We start from the raw sequence: 18,899 nt of genomic DNA, 5'->3' as shown, positions 1-18,899 counted from the left end.
AACCATTACTCAGTCATACAAACTTCAAATCAAGTGCATTTTCTTTTTTTTTTGGGTAGAATTTCCTGAATTTTTGAGTGGTGTAGCTAGATTCTGGTTTTGGTGCTTGAACTGGTCAGTATAAGCATTTTTTGGCAGTTGTACCTATGTAATCCTACTTTTTGCAACTTCTAAGGCATTGTACGAGCTCATCTAGACTCCTTTTCAGGTTCGATTTTTTTTGGACATGTATATTTTTCCATCTAGTTTTCAGATCTGTAGTTAGATTGCAGTCTTATTTAGACAAAAGTATCACTTTCAGAGAAAAGTCTTGTTTTGAATTGTAATGCTTCACAATTGATGTAATTTTGAGCTACATTGTAATAGTCCAAATTTGTACTCTATACAGAGGTTGTAATCAGCAAAACTAGAAAGCCCACTTTGTCCATTTTGGCAAGTGGCCCATTGTAAATGCATTGTATATAGAGTACCAAAATCATTTATTTGTGGGGGGCGGGATTTTTTGATTGAGTGAAAAGGGGGGGTGTGTATTGTATCTCCTTTATCTTGTGTTCTTTCATTATGGGTTCTTTTTCAAAGTTAACTCCACATAATTATGCTACTTGGAAAGAAAACATTAAAGAGCCATTGGTAGAAAAAGGTTTATGGTGTTATGTCATTGGTGCAGCCAAGAAACCTCATGTTGATGCTGATGAAGCTCATAAAGAAGACCGGGAATCCAAACAAGAGATGGCCTTAGGAACCTTGTTGAAAAATATCTCTGATCCTATCAAATTTCACATTAGGAAGCTTATAGATCCAATAGAGATTTGGGCTAAACTAGAAGCTTTGTACAAGATAGTAGATGAAGAGATGACTTATACCATAGAGGATAAACTTCTCAAGTTGGATCCTAGAAATTTTGACACAATTAAAGACTATCTTACCCAAGTAGAAATGTATAGGGCACAGCTAAAGGATTGTGGTGAACCCATTAAAGATGGAAAGATGATCAAACACATCATGACTCATCTTCCACCTAAATATGCTCCTTTTGTTTCTAGCTTTAATACACACAAAGTGACAATGATTAGTGCCTATGTTAAGCCTTTATTCAAGAAATTCTCAGAAATGTTGATCTTTGAACATGAAAATCTAGTAGGAATGGGAATTCTCAAGTCTTCCAAAACCAAAGCCTTGGTAGTAAATGAAGGTAATTCAAGTGGCAAAAACTCAAACAGGAATCAAAAGCAATGGAAGGCTAAGCCACAAGATGACACACAACAGTCCTTCTCAAAACAAGAATCTTCCACAAGTCAATCTTCTTCTCCTCAACATTCTTCTTAAGAACAAGGAAAGTCTTCTTCCAAGAACAATCAAAAGGGGAACAATTCCAACAAGAAGGAGAAGAAAACGTGTTCCTATTGTAAGAGGAATGGACATGATGAACATGAGTGCAAAGATAAGAAGATTGATGAATTGGTAAACATTATGAGGAAACACAAAATGGATGTTCCTAATGCATACAAAGACAAGGGTTCTTTATCCACTTCAAAGGGAAAAGGCCAAGCTTTAGTTGCAAGTACTAATAATGCAGAGGAATGGGTTCTAGATTCAGGAGCAACTCATCACATGGGTTCTTCAAGGGAGAAATTTTCCTCTTTAAAACCTTCAAATGTACCTTACATCTATGTGGGCAATGATACTCAAATTGAAGTAGAAGGTAAAGGGAATGTTGAGTTAGAGAATGGCATCTTCAAGGACATACTTCATGTTCCTAATCTTAGCACTGACCTTCTTGCCATCTATCAAATCACTCACTATGGATGTGGCAACAAAGTAGAGTTCCTCCCTGACACAGTAGTGGTGAAAATCCTAAAAGATGATTCAATGGTGGTGATTGGAAAGGAAAACCATGAGACTAGACTTTATTCTTTCTCACATTTTGTGCCTAAGTCCACGTCTCTTGCCTTGTTGACTGATTCAAACACTCAAAGTAAACTATGGCATGAAAGATTTGAACACCTTAATTATCACTACCTTTAGTAATTAAGCAACAAGGACATGTCATTGGTCTACCTCAAGTAAAGTTTTTAGAGGGAGTATGTCCAGGTTGTGAAGCAAGTAAACATCCCGAAGAGAAATATGACAAGGGGAAGTCTTGGAAGGCAACTACTATTCTAGAATTGGTTCATAGTGATGTAGCTGGCCCTTTTCCAGTACCTTCTTTTGGTAAGGCCCACTATGTTCTCACATTTATTGATGACTTTTCAAGGTACACTTGGGTTTTTTTCCTTGGTCATAAATGTGAAGTATTTGACAACTTTATCACATTCAAAGCTCAAGTTGAGAAGAAATCTGGGAAAGCCATCAAGATCCTAAGGACAAAAAATGGTAGAGAATATGTCAACTCTAGACTTATAGACTATTGGACACATGAGGGCATAGATCTTCAACATTCAGTTGCATACATGTCACAGTAGAATGGTGTAGCTGAAAGAAAGAATAGAACCTTTAAGGAAATAACTACTTGCATGCTTCAACACAAGTCTCTCGATCAAGTGTTTTGGGCTGAAGCCATGTGCTGTGCCAACTACATCCAAAACAAAAGTCTGCATAAGACCTTAGATGGTATAACACCTTTTGAGGCATGGTGTGGCAGGAAACCAAGTGTTAAGCACTTCAAAGTTTTCGGTTGTCCAACATGGGTTCAGATACCTCCACAAAAGTGAAAGGCATTAGAACCAAAAAGAAAACCATGCATATTTTTTGGATATCCTAATCATCTCAAGGCATATAAATTAATGGATCTAGAGACTCACAAAATATTCTATGAGAGGAGTGTTCATTTGAAGAGACATGTCCAAGTTTGGCTTCTTCAACTCCTCCTTCTTCTTCCTATGTGGATACTAATCATAGTGATGAAAGTGACTCAAAAGATGAAATTCCTCCAACCTTGACTTGTAGGACACCACCTTTGTAGGGTCAAAAAATAATTGAGGGCATTCCTTCATCTTCTTCCACTAAACCTCGTTGGGCACAAAAAACTCTTGATGCAGCAGGTTCATTGGTGGGAAATCCTTCAAACACTCAAAGGACTAGGTCATAGCATAGGTCATTTCCACATGCATACATAGTCATTGCTTCAGACCTGCAGTCTTTTAAGGAAGCTTCAGGGATTCCAAAATGGGATAAGGCTATGGAGTAAGAATATAATTCATTGATGAAAAATAACACATTTAACTTAGTTCCCCTTCCTAAGGGAAGAAAAGTGGTTCGGTGCAAGTAGATCTATCGAACCAAATTTGCAACGGATGGAAGTGTTGATAAACATAAGGCTAGACTAGTTGCCAAAGGTTTCTCTCAAGTTCCAAGTATTGACTATACAGAGACTTTTGCACCAGTTGCCAAGATGAACTCCATTCGCCTGACACTAGCAATTATTGTAGCTCAAGGATGGGTTGTACACCAGATGTATGTTAAGAGTGCATTTTTGAATGGTGACCTTCATGAGCAAATTTATATGGAGCAACCATAGGGGTTTTTCCAGGATTCTACTATGGTTTGCAGATTAAAGAAGTCTATTTATGGTTTAAAGCAGGATCCTCGAGCTTGGTATGCCAAAATGGATTCATTCCTCCTCTTAGCAAGTTTCACCAGATGTCATTTTGATTTGAATGTCTACATTCTTTAGAAGGAAGACTCTCACTTGATCTTAGTGCTTTATGTCGATGACTTGACCATTACAAGGAGCACTGCATCCATCATAACCAGTGTCAAGACCTCTCTACAGGAAATATTTTCCATGATAGACTTGGGTTTGCTACATTACTTCCTTGGCATTGAGATCATACAGTCTTTAGTAGGGATTTCACTTTCATAGCCCAAGTATGCTCTTGACTTGCTTTCTTGGTTTCACATGAGTGACTGCAAGCCTACTCCTACTCCCTTCCTATCAGGTGTCAAGCTAGAGGCTAAGTGCACCACACCACTTGTTGATGCAACATGATACAAATATTTAGTTGGGAGCCTTATCTACTTGACACACACATGACCTAATATTTCCTTTGCAGTTGGTATGGTTTCATGCTTTATGCAAGAAACTCATGAGCTCCATTAGAAGGTTACCAAGTACATTTTGCACTATATCAAGGGAACACACGCACATGGGATTCATTATGCAGCAGGTACAGGGCTTCAATTGATTGGGTACACAGATTTAGAATATTTAGGAGACTTAAATTATCAGAAGTCTACTTTAAGGTACATATTTCACCTTGGTTTCGGCCCTATTTGTTGGCAAAGTAAGAAGCATAACAATGTTGCTCTTTCTTCCACAAAGGTTGAGTATCAAGGGGATGTCAATGTAGCTACAGAGGCTCTTTGGTTATAACACATCTTGGAGGAGTTTGGATGTGATCTACCTAAGCCGATAGTTATTCATTATGATAATCAAAGTTCCATTGAAATCTCTAAGCATCTAGTTCAACATCAGCAGACAAAGCACATTGAGGTTCATGTGCACTATATTAGAGAGCTTATACATGAGCAGATCATTGCACTATAGTACTATCCTATAGTAGAGCAGGTCGCTAATATCTTCACCAAACCCTTCATCAAGGTCAAGTATACTCATTTGCAATATCTCTTGGGGGTGCAGGATGTTGCAGATAGGGGAGTCCCTTGACTTCTCTCTTCTTCTTCTTCTGGGAGGGATTTTTTTCTCTTATGAGGTCTTTTTCTCTATTGTACTGATCTCTCTTTTTGGAGGAGGGTTTTTCCCATGAGGTTTTTTCTCTTTCTCCACTTTATGAGAGATTGCATTGCATCATTCTTCGCATTGCTTCTGTACATGGGTACCTAACATGGCCTAGTAGTCGGGACCCATTATGCATTAGTGAGCTTAAGTGCACTCCCCTAAGTTTCACTTAAGGGGGGGTGTTGGTGTAAATAGGTGTTTACTATTTACACTTTACTTAAGTTTACTTAGGTTAGTGCATTATTTTATTATTTTGCATTATTTTATTATTTCTCTTTATGAGACACTTAGGAGTTTGTGCATCTTCTAGAGTTGTCATGTAGACAACATGAAAGTACGCAACTCTAATTATACACATGGTGTCTACACCATAGGAGTTTGCATCATTCACTGAGTTGTCATGTAGACAACACAATTTTTTGCACTCCTAATTTTGCACATGTTGTCTACTACACCGATGTGCGTGTTTCACCTTTGTAGGCTTATCCTCTCATCATCGCACTTACTTTCGTGCATAATGGAGGATAACCCATATCTAGTGGACATGAGCCTAGTTGTTGGACTTATCATGATGATAATTCTGAGGCATTCTAGATGCATCTCAGAGGCCTTTATATTGAGGCACTCCTAGTGTATTTCTACATAGAATTGAATACTATACATTTATTCTAATTATACTCTAGTCTAATTGTGCTTGTGTTTTTGAGTTCCTTGGTCTTGGGTAAATTCTGCCCTAAGGCAGATTCTTACACAAACAATGTACAAATTCATGATTGGAAAGTTGCAATATGTTGTACATAGCTTACTAGACATTGCATTAGCTATTGGGATAGTAGCAATATTTTCTGCTAATCCTAGAGAAAATCACCTCATGGTAGTAAAAAGGATAATGAGATATCTGAAAGGGACAGATGACTTTGATTTGTACTACAAGAGGAGTGATAAGTTTGAGTTGAATACCTACACTAATGCTGATTGAGGAGGAAACATTGATGATAGGAAAAGAACCAATGGAGGAGCACTCTTCTTAGGAAAGAGATTAGTCACCTGGACTAGCAAGAAGCAAACCTATACCTCACAATCCACAATAGAAGTAGAGTATGTAGTAGCAGCCATCAATTGCACTAACATTGTGTAGCTCAAACACTTATTGAAAGGTATAAAGGAGAAGATAACTAAGCCAGTGATACTACATTGTAATAACACAATGTTATCAACATATCTAAGAATCTTGGCTAGGGGTGAAACCCCTATCTCAAGTTTTTTGAGCAATAGTAGAGTTTCCCTGCATCAAAGGGAGTTGATTGCTGAACTAATAAAATTTGATGCAGAGGATACTAAATTACTAAATTCCCAAATTAGTCACAAGCATGGTGAAAAAGGTAGAAGATCAAAAGATGAAAAGTCAATATCAGCATAATCAAAGATGCTATATCTTTGGAATTTTTTTCAAAGAAGAGAAATAGTAGAAATGGATCAACTGACTGATCAACAAAGAGGGAGAAAATAACTGATCATCAAGAGCTATTGACAAAAGGGAGAAATAGTAGTAGTAGAGGATCAAAGGGAGAAATAGTAGAAATAGATCAGTCAGAGGGAGAAAGAGAGGATCATACATATAGATTAAAACAAGAAAGGTAATAGTAGCTAAGAGGGAGAAACAGAACAGAGAGATCAGGATGATAGATCAGAGGAATTGATTTGTATCAACAAAAAAGGAGATATGATACAAAGAGGGAGATATGGAATGAAATTTTTTTTTCTTTTTGGCATACAAGTATGATGGTAAATAAGTTGATCAACTTGATTAATTGATCAGCTTGGTTTTCCATCAATGCCAAAGAGGGAGATTTATGAAAAATGATTGAAAAGATCATTGATGAAGAATCATGAAGATGATAAAGAATGTTTTCAATCATTTTTTTGTCATTTGATGTCAAACCTGCTATTTGCTAGAATGAAAATTTCTTATATGATCCAAGTACTATCACTTAGTTGATTAACAAAGAGGAGTTAATCAATAAGAGGTAACAAGAGCACCTAAGGGAAAGATTGAGTTATGATGTTGTAATGAAGTATAAGGATTAGTTTAGACATTGATAAAATAATATGTTGATAACATATTCTAAGGGACAAAGGTTGGACACACTTAGAAACATTAGAAGGATAAGTTGCAACAAGGTTGACTACAAAGCTTAACTAAGTTCATCAATGATTGCCAAGCAAGCTAGTTCAAGTTGAGAAAATATTTAGTTGGAGCCAAGAAAATGTTCAATCTAGTGTGTGCCAAGTAAAAGTGTTTAGGTGCCAAGAAAACTTCAGGTGCCAAGTGAAAATATAGTAAGTGTCAAGCATCAATAAAATATAGTTGACACCGAGTGAATCCATAGTAGGTTTCAAGCATCGGTAAAATGTAGTTGATGTCGAGTAACACATTATGTGTCAAGCACCAGTGTTTTAATAGTGTCGAGTTGTTGCATTATATGAAAAGTCAAAGATTTGCCAGATCAGAGATGATAAGGATGTTACATTGAATTTTGTGAACTAGGTGGAAGATAAGGATGATGAGCTAGTGTCACAGAGTTTTATGCTAACTTTTTTAGGCAAATACAAGTGGATTTAACACAAAGTTTCTAGAAGAAGCAAATTGGAGGGAAAGATATATCGTATCTTTCCAAATCAACTCAAGTTATGAGTGGGAATAATTGAGCGAGAAAATGAACTGTAGACTTTTACATAAGGAGTTATAGGTCAATGTTTGAATAGTGTTTGAGAGTGGTTGAATGTGGGAAAGTGTGAAGTGTCAAGGTGAAGACACAGTGAGGAAAAATAGAGCACAGAGACTCTAATTCAATCAAGTGACCACAAGGAGGAGATTGCATTGGCATAATGAGTAGAAGACTCAAGGAGACAAAACTTTTAGGGTGGACAAGCTGTCAAAACTAAAAAGGAAGGAAGCCAAGCAAAGGTTGGGAGCTAAATTGTGATCTAACATTTGCAAGGTTGAATTTGTAAGTTACATCAAGTCAAAGACTTTCTATGACTCTCTAGAAATTGTATTAGATAATGGAAATCCTATGGACATAGGTTGGACTATTAGCCATTTGTAAATCCTTTAACAAGGTGGCATTCCAAGTTGAATGTTCTAAATTCCTCTAACAAGGCACACTCCTAATAGGGTGTTGAAATCCTTTAATAGGGTCACATCTAACAATGTTTTGTAGCCTTTAACAGGGTAGGCCATTAATAGGGCATCACTTCAAAAGGGTGAGAGAGAAGGTAGAACATTACTGGTGGTTTTCCCAAATTGGGTTTCCACACAAATCTCTGTGTTATGTGTTGATTCCATGTGTTTCATTGTTGCATATTTATTTATAGTAACTTACTAGGATAAAGGTTTAAGCTTAGATGAACAATAAGTAGAATGTGCTCACTATAATTAGTGAAAATGTTTGAATTGGACATATTGGACCTTGAATAACTGATTCACCCTTCCTCTTAGTTATTCTAAAAGAATTATAACAAAAAATGATTGTTGAAGAAATGATTAGAACCAAAGATTCAATCATGTAGTGATAATAATAAGAGATCAATTTATGAAATGAGTAGTTAAGAGGGATAGGTGATAGGAACTTTTAGAAAAAAGTAGGAAATGAAAGACTGAAGCAAAAAAAATGAATAGCATAAGAAAAAAATCTAAAATTTAAGAAGAAAAATAATGAGATACTTACAAGATTTTAGTAGATCATGTAAAAAATTGATGAGAAACTAAAAGGTAAACAGAACCTAGTGATATAATTAGACTAGGATATACTAGTAAGAAAAAACTTGAATCTAGAGAATCATCAAAATATTAAACTAAGAAATAGGTAAGGATCCCTAAATGATCCAACATCATGTAATGTGAGAATCATTATAAGCCCCACCTCTTACAATGTTAGAAATTTGGTCATACTACAAATGTTTGTAGAAGAAGACAAGTGACTACTCAAAGAGGTACATCTTTAGTGGTCATTGTTATAATTGCAATAAGTATGATCATAAATAATATGAACATAGATCAATATCAATCAGTAGGATTTCTGAGAAAAAATATGTTGGACATTGTTATAAATGTAATCATTATGGACATAAAGTTGAGGAATGCATAACCAAAATGCCACCAATAAGAGTGTCTTAAAAATAAGTGAACTACATGAGAAAAAGGATACAATACTCTATTATATATTTTACATGTGGAAAATTAGGAGATCTAACATCATAATACAAATTGGGAGAAACAAGAAGAAATTATAAACCTTGAAAATGAATAGGATTTCCATTTTATATCTATCAAAAGTATAATAATGCAATATATAACTCTTGATTATTGGTTCTCTACCAAAGAATAAAATAAAAGAAAATGAACTAAAAATCAAGGACAAGTTAGAGAAGTGATGAGGTAAATATGGTTAAAGAAGAATGAATGTGATACTTCAATAGACATCCCTTTTTGCTTAGGAACATGACATTCATCTACTAAATATGAAATAAAGTAAGTTATTAGGGACTTAGAAGTTCATTGGATTATCAATTAGACCCTTAGATCATCTAAGCTACAACTATTAGCATAATTAGATGAATTTTTGATAAAATTTATATAAAATAAAAATTGAGACAAATTCAGCTCCTTCGGAATCATACATTTAAAAAGGTTTTTATTTAAACTACAAGATAAAGGAACAGGTGAACTATCAGAAATAAGGATATTATTAGTAACTAACTGTCGACAAAATTAAGGATTGTGATATTACTATTAGAGTTTAACTATATATTTTATTGATAAAAATGCATTATTATCGATAAAAAGGCATTAAATAAAAAAAAGATGTTGAATATTGTTGGATATTATATTTAAGGGAATATATCAAATTATCATTAAATTACTTTAAAAGTAATTGTATGATTAAAAACTAAGTGTAAATGACTATCTAGTGAGACAATCATGATTTAGAAAGGATTAAAAAGAATACCATATTGATCAGGTTACAAACGCTAGATGTATGAAGGGAATAAATTTCTAAATTGAAGAGGTGAGAAAATTATGGAAACAAAACACAAATAATTATCATGACTGCAAGTAGGAACACCTTAGTATTGATCAATAAGTCATAGTATTCCAAACTTGAATATCAATTGGATACATTGAAAGTGATAGAAGTAGACAAAGTTGGAGTGATATCTTTGATTGCACCAAGAGTTATGTTGATCGAAGATGTGATAAATTTTATTCACTACAAATTGATGAATCTTGGAGATACAAACATTAATGAATCTCACCAAGAGATGTGCGATAAAAATTGAGAAAATAAAAAAAGGATTTCAACATTTGGAAATAAAAGGACTGGCACATGTTGTGTATCTACTGAAGATTTTTAACAAAGATGGATCATAATTGAGTTGAGTAGATTCTATGAGGATAAACATTTGGTTAGAAGGTGATCAATTGACAGAAATCACAATGAAGATCATTTATACAATCATAGTTTATAAGTTATCAGAAGGGAATGCATTATAAGGTTAAATTCCAAAAAAAAATGGGGAATTAATAGAATCTAAATAGGATCATAGAGAAATGGTTGTAAATAGTACTGTAGATCAAGAGGTAAGATTTTCTTCAATGATAATTAGGTATAAAATCTATCACTCAAGTCAACTAAATAGAATATTTGTACAAGTTACATATGAAATTGATTTCCTATGAAAAATGTATGATTTAGTAGATATTGTAAGGAATTAGCTATTGGTGAATTTGAGGAGAATCAAGCCAGATAAAAAGAGATGAAATTCATGAGATTATTGGTATGTATCTTTTTCTATTTTTAGAATTATTTTCCTAGTATTGGTGAAATAATTTAAAAATTGGATAAACTAATGTACTAGATCAATGAGTACATAAGTCAATTATAAAGAAATTTCAATTTGATTATGTGGGGTTATTTCAAGGAATTTCAAGAGAAAATGCACAAGAGATATATGATTCTACCCCATATTGAGGAAAAGTACAGAAAAGATATATGATTCTTAGTTGATAAAAATTCATGCATAATCAAAGTAGTAGAACCAAGGTTATCATGGATACTACCTTTGGGATAGAGACAAATGAAAATGAGTTGGTTATAGCATTAATCAACTATTAATTTTACCAAAATACATGGAAGTAAAGTTAGTTTTGGAATACATGAAGAAGCATATAATAAAGTAACATTGAGACTTGAGAAAACCAAAAGGTAAGAACATAAAATGAAGTTAAGTAAAAATTTAGCTATAGGTTAAGGACAAAAAAAAATAAGAAGATAAAATTCAACAAAATTTCATGAGACATATGCTGAGATAAAAGGAAAACTGGCTAAATAACAAGGCATTAATGAAGTTGAGGAAGAAACACTTACAAAAAAGGACAAGGTCTAAAACTACTAAAGTTATTATATATCAACCTAGAAGAATAAAAATAAATGAAACAAGAGCATTGACCAACATATCTAACAAGAAGAAGAAAATTGAAACTAAAAAAGGTCAAGAGACTATTATAATTACTAAGGAAACTACTAATATAATAGAGGCAATAAATAAATATGGAACTATCTGAGTGATTAGTAAAATCAAGTTTAAAATATGGTTTCATGAAGAAAGAAATATTATAGAATATGCAACTATTTTATTTTCACAAATCTAGGAGATTTCCTAGAGTGATTAAGGATAATATTCCTAAGGAATTACTTGATAGAATCATGAGAAGATGGAAAGAAGCACCCATACAAGAGAAATAGAGAAGAGAAAGAACAATAGTACTCACGAAACCATAAAATTAATAATGAAGAAATTGATGCAATAATGGAGAAATATAAGAATAGGTTTACTATAGGATATATAACTAAAGAATTACTAGCAGGAATAAATCATGAAGTTGAAGATGAAGCTATACAAATATGGATATGTATTTTCAATATAGATGTACCTAGGTAAGAACTAGAGAGTGATGAGTCTTTATAAATTGGAGACATATAAAAAATGCACTATATGATTTGTGACATGTTAGGACATAATATGATAAATGAGGTACACATTAATATTACATAGGAGCAAGATGAAGATTCTATAGCTTGAAGATACTAGTTGTAGAGGACACCATTAAATTTGGAGATGAACCACAAGAACTTAATCCTATTGAGATACATGATGATGATGTTAATAATAATGATAATCCAATAGAGAAAATAGATAATAAGATATAAGAAGAGGAAAGTAATCTAAAATAACCAAAAGAAAAGGGCATAATAGAACAAGAAATAGGTATAGGAACTAGATCATAAGGTATATAGAATACTGATAAGGAACAGGCCCTAGGTACAACCCTTGAAGTTGTTTCTATTAATAAGAACATATATGATAGAAAAGAAAACAAAGAATAAAGAGATAAAACATGTAAGGCCCACACTAGTACTCTCTTTTAGGTCTGGATGAAATAATTATGGTTAGGAGTTAATTGAGTTATGATTTACATTTTGGGATCCTATAGGAGACTAATATAGGTTTTGATACTTTATCTAGTAACATTAGGTCGATAAGATAAGACCACATGGAAACGAGATTTAAAATATTCGAGACAAGAACCTAACCATGAGACACTAGGGATGATCTACTAGACACTTAGGAAGGATAAAATAACCTTCATCCTACTAAGAACAACTATGAACATAGGTTATGATGATAATCAGGTATATGGATATGTTTGAAATTGGTTTTAAATTATTATGACATAATGATTAAAACATTTTAACAATCTGTGGAGTTAAACCTGGAAAATCACACAAACCCCTCATAATGTGATAAAGGAATATTGCTAGGAATATCACTATGTTTAACTTGACCTAAAGTTACTACTTAACCGGTCCGCACATTAGTGATTTTCACTTAAGACATATATGTTAAGATCCATTTTATATTGTTTTTACGATTCACTAAAGATGACTTAGAGTTTCATTGTTATGGGAGAAAGAGTTGTGATGATACTCTGATTTTAAAATGATTTATAGTAAGAAGGATTATTGTTGATACACATATTCAATATTTCAACATTTTAAATATTTTATGAGAGTGATAATGCAATATTTTGAATATGCACTTAGATGAAAGTTAAATGGAATATGATATGGCAATGTTTTACTGATAGTACTTAGAACAAAAATGATTAGATGATAATTAATTGTAAATGTTAATGAGAAGTATGAGGTATTGGAGCAATGTTGTACATGTTTTAATGTATCCTATATTATTTTATTGGGTTACTGATGTTTAAGTTGAGTGTGCAGGAAAGTGGACCCATGGAAACTTAACGAGGAAACAAGGTATAGACACATGTTTACTAACTCTGCCAAGGTCAATCTTTGCAGGATTCGTAAACCTCGTAGTGATGTGCTTATTTTGTGAACATGTGATGTATGTGTGTGTCACTTGACACTTGTACTTGTTATGGGAAATGACATGTTATTCGTCAATGGATCATGTGGCCACCTTGTTCCGTGTTATATACCTCAATTAAGGAATTTGATTGTCATAGTTAAGAGAGGACTGTACACTCGATTTGTGTCACACTCTAAACCCTTCTATCCAAATGATTCCATGAGTTCGGAATGCTTGGATGCCGGCTTAGAGCTCCCTATCCACGGAGTGCAAGAGAGTGTATTTCAAGTTCAAGGACTCTCAAATGAGCCTTAGAGATACTCTTCTTGCTAGTAAACCATGCAATGGGAGGTTCCAAAGATAAGATGCAAGAATGCAAATGTCCCAAGGAGTTCCTCAAGAATGCAATGCAACTAAAGATTAAACTAGAATGAATATGAAAAGTGCAGCTATTCTAAGCATGGATGAGAGTGTTACAGTACCATTATTAAGCTATGTGAGATTAAGCTACATGTAAAAATGAAAGCTAAGCTAAGCTAGAATGCCATGATGCCATGGATGAGAGAATGTAGACAAGAAATAGAAGTTCTCCACAAAGCTCCAAAGAAACCTATTAGAAAACCTGCAGCATAACAATATTCAAAATGAGGATGGATTGAGGGGGAAAGCTCTCTCCCTTTTAAAGATGTATGGACGGTAGAGATCAAGATGAAGATGGTGGATGATCAACGGTGGAATTCAAAAAGAGGAGTGATCCATGTGCACACACAAGTCAACCAATAGAATATAAGTTGACTTGTCATATAAGAAAAAAGTCACAAAGCCTTTTCTTTTAATTGCAAAATAGAAAAAGGACTTTATGTGTGCACTTTAAGTGGGTTAGAAGAATGGGATGTTTTATTTAATTAAAAGGGGACATGTTCTTTTAATCAAATAATGAACTTAGGATAGCATAGTCAAACTATACATTATAATCAAATAAATTGATTATTAGCGATTTGGCTTAGGTAAGTGATTAAATTAATTTAGCCAAAATGTTGAAAAGGGGGCTAATAGTCTAGATGACCATTTTTAGGTGATTACATTTGCCCCTCTTTGACTAATGTGTGATCGATCTGGGAACACATTATGTCAAAGAAAATTGAAGCCAAGTAGGTGATGATAGATATAGATGTCTAATTCCGAAGAGTGAAATGCAGAAATAGATAGCAAGTCCTGAATGCACAGCCTGATAGCAGTAGTACTGAACACTAGGAAGAGATGATGTCAGAATTCAAGAAGAATACTAACACTTAGAAAAGCAGATAGAGTGAGAGCAAGTGAGAAGATCAAACAAATGCTCCTAAGCAGTGATAGAGTATTTCTGCCCCCTCGGGATCGAAATTGAAATGAGGTAAGGGGATGCAAAAACTGGCTAGAAATGAGAAAATTAGAATATAGAAATGTCCAAGATGACAGATAGATGATTAGAACCCAAGAATGACTATATAAAAAAATTGATAAAATGCCCCAGTTTGACTAGAGTTGACCTTGAAGGATATAGCATAAAAATAAGGTCGAAATGAGTAGAAAGGTGATTTTAGACATGAAATAGTGAATTTAAGTAGATATGAAGTATGGAAATGATGAAGACATGAAGAAATGAAGATGCCCCAGTGATGATTCAGAGATTAGACCTCAAAAGGTCAGCTAACTGCTCAGAAGAAAGTAGAATTTTAAAAGACAATTTTGACCATCAAGATGAACTCGAATTTGGATTTCGATCCCGAAAATGAATCTAGGACGTCAAAATTATTTAAGAGGTCAAAACTTTATATAATATGATGATAAGATAGAAAAGAGATGAAGTGAAAGATTAAGAAGGTGAAAAGACATGAACAAGAAGAAAATAAAGAAATATATGAAAGGAGTTAGCTGATATGTCCACAAAAAGATGAAGAGAGAGCTCTCCCCATATGCAAGAATGCAAGACTAAGCTAGAAAATGAACCTAAAATGCAAGCTAATATGCAAAGTGGTTTACCAACAAGAAGCGCATAACATTTAGACTCTTAATTTCATCATTGAGCATTTATTAGGGACATCATGAGATCATACAACCATCACTAGTATAACTATGAAGATATGAATATGATCGATATTAGATAGGTATGTGGAAATCCAATCTAAGCATCAGAGACATGTAAGTCAAGATAACTATGCGATTAGATTCCCTAAGTTTAATTTAGCAAGATTACACTTGTATCAAGGCATAAGCGCCAGGGTAAACCTTGAGTGCGGTCTTGCAAAACAGTCAAGGATGATACATTTTTAAGTCAACGTGTTGAATAGGGCCAGCATAAATGCTTACAACACTATAGACAAACAAAGTATACCCACAAGCAGAAATCAAGAAGACATGCCCCATGCCCCCAGTCTTCTAGTCAATGACATCCTTGAAAGACTATTAGGGAGGGAACACATGGAAAATAAATCATCATAGACAACACACAAAGTAGATAAATGTCAGCATAGCTCAGTCATTTAAGTGCTAAAGTGCGTGTGTGTAAGTCACTTGGCCATTTCTTCCAGACTTGATTCTGATAGTGAGAAATATCGCGACATCAGAGATCGTAGGTAAACTATCTGTAAAGTGTTGAAAAACACTTGATGTCAAAGTGGGTGGGGGTAGTGTTGAGAAACATTGTTTTGTGAGTTGTCAAAGAAACCCTAATGCACAAGAATACCTCAATAGGCTAAGTAGTTATGCCCCAAAGATGAGGACAAGAAATAATTCCAAGTTAGGAAATGTGTAGCGAAGTGGATGATTGAGACTGATAGACAGAGGTGCAAGGGTCTCAAGTAGCACCTGTTTCCAAATTTTCACCACTTGATAGATTTTTTCAGTACTTTTTTCAATTTTTTGTATTTTTGTATTTTTGATTTTTTTGGTGATACATCAAAGTGCCTATTGCTAGGTTTTCACTAAGAAGATCTTTTTTTCAGGACATTTTTTGATTTTTATGATTTTTTTACCATCATATATGATTTTTTGAAATTTTTAGAATAATTTAGAGATCACTAGTTCTCAAGCAAGATCACATCATTTTCTCCCAATGTTTAGCAAGGTATAGGAAACGTTGGAGAAAAAAGCCAATGGATAAGCAAAGATGGATGAAAAAGGAGTATGAAGCAAGTAAAAGTGATCCTCAAGGACTGACTCCTCAAGAGTACCCAAGCTAGGGAAAGAGGTGAAATAGTCAGATGAAGCATGTTTTGTATAAGCAATGGAAGTAATGAGAAAGATAGCGTGTAGGATAAGCGGTGAAGCCAACAAGTGTGATAGCATATAAGATAAGCGATGGAAGCTAATGAGTAAGATAGCATGAAAGCGTGTAGTCCAAAAGAGTAGCCATGTCAAGAGACCTATGAGAACCATGTTTCATTTATTATGATCAAGACCAAGGGGTCAACTAGATAGTATAGCAATGGGATAGAGCAATAAGAATAAAGCTCAAGATAGAGGCTATGAGTGAATGGGAGAGCACAATAGAAAATCTGGTGGATAAGATAGTCAATATGCAAAGATAGCTCAACATTGTCAAGATCAAAGAGAGAAGATGGAATAGATGGATGATGGAAGAATTATGCATGATGCCTGTTTGCTAGGTTTTCATCATGGTACTTATCCAAGGTGCCACACGAAGTAGTTTTCACCATAGGACGCATTTATTTCTCTTTACTTTTGCTACCAAGGTGCTACAAGAAGTAGTTTTCACCAAGGCACATTTTTTTAAAAAAAAATTTCTATTTTTTCTATTTTTTTTTTCTTTTTTGAATTTTTAAAAAGAGCTGAAGCTGTTTGAATGTAGATAATGCTCCTATAGAAAAGATAAGTCATGACAAGCCAAGACCATAGAAAGGTATGCTCAAAGATGTTGATAGGGTGATGAAAGAGAAATGGTAGTAGGAAGGGTATATGGAGAATAAGAGTTCATGTATAAAAAGTAAGTGTAAGCTTTAGAGGATTTCATGAGGGTAGCTGAAATATTGTACAAGATCAACATTGACACACACCTTGAAGGGTATTGGAACAATGGAGGAATCATGGATGAAATAGCTTGAGATTTAGATGTATGAGCTAGTAGAAGAGATTTGGAAAAAAGTCGAGTGGAAGGCTTTGGAATATTTTTAGGAAGATTTTTGGAAGAAGATGGAATGGAAGCCTTTGGAAGCTTGAATGTCAACTTTGAAATATTTTCAATCTTCAAGTCTTTTAAAAGAGACTTGGGAATCCATATAGCTTTAGATTTTCCTCATTCTTTGGGTGCTTGAGATTGCATTTCTTCAATGATGGATTTAGGAACCCACATTTTCTTTGATTTAGCTCTCTTAATAGTGGACCTTTGCGGTCTCTTTTGTGCATTCTCCTTCTTAGCATTCACATGTCGATTAGATGGGACATAGTGATCTTTATTTTTCAATGGATTCTTATGTTTATTCTCACTTCCAAATGACTTGGGATTTGTGGATGAATAAGGATGATATGACTAGTTTAGATGTATAGATGGGTGAAAAGTCATCAAGGATGAGTGTCTTTGTTGATCTTGAGGTATTATAGGAGAGATAGGGAATGAGCTATGAGTGAATGTAGGAGATGGAGGAACATAAGGCCCCAATATGGATGGAACGTTTGAATTCTTTAGCTTAGATGGATAAGGACCAAAGATAGATTTAGAAGATGCAAAGGGATAGTGGGAAGGGATATCAACATCTTTAGAATGAGCAACATGGTCAAAGCCATCAATAGACTCATAAGTACCCTTGATAGGAACAACATTTTTAATAGAAGCACTTGAAGCTTGAGCACAATTTTGAAGTGGATGTGGAGAAGTAGAACATGATGGGATGCTTTGATCTTGACAAGTAGCTTTGGATAGCATATGAAGAGAACTTTTCTCATAATTTTCAATAAGCTCAAGGGAGATAATGGAAGTTGTGTTTTCATCATACTTAGGAGGTGGACAAGTTATAGGATATGGTGGAGTGACATTTTGAAGGAGATGAAAAGGTTCTTGATCTTGATCTTTCTTCACATTTATAGCTTTTTCTTTTTGAGAGTCCTCTTGACATGGAGCCACTTCTAAGGACAAGGAAGAATGAAGAGTGAATGGAGTAGTGCTTGGATTAGGCATAGTAGTGCATGAAGGTTGAGGATGTTTAGGATTAGTAGCATGGAAAAGGTTTGCAGCCAAATGAAGGTTAGCTTGAGTTTCTTTTAGAGATAGCCCTTGAGGATACACATAGTCAATGTGGAAAGCATTAGATTCTTTATTTTATGGAGGCATGCTGGAAAGATTTGAAGTGTTGGGAGATGCATGAGTGTTGGAAGAAGTGGAAGATGTAATGGAGACACTACTAGACATAGGTTCATCAACATAATCTTGCTCAAGAGAAGTATCCTCAACACATGAGTCACTAGAGGTTCCAATAATTCCATTATCAATAAGATCTTGGATTTTATGTTTTAGCTCAATGCAATCTAAAGTACTATGCTCATTATATGAGCTAGACTTAGGTAACATGATGATCTTATTGCCAAGAAGTTTTTGCAAAGTGTCATCATAAGAATCTTCCAAGGGAGCAAAAGTTCTATTAAAATTATGTCTAGGATCTTCTTGTTGTTTCTCAAGTGAATAGCATGCATTCATGTCTTCATCATTATCTTGGTCAAAGATAGG

The sequence above is a fragment of the Cupressus sempervirens genome, chromosome 9 (genome assembly GCF_028749045.1).
Source record: "Cupressus sempervirens isolate cs-2001-9-10 chromosome 9, ASM2874904v1, whole genome shotgun sequence".
Taxonomy (NCBI): domain Eukaryota; kingdom Viridiplantae; phylum Streptophyta; class Pinopsida; order Cupressales; family Cupressaceae; genus Cupressus; species Cupressus sempervirens.
The sequence above is the reverse complement of the archived record's forward strand: the minus strand, read 5'-3'. Positions refer to the sequence as shown.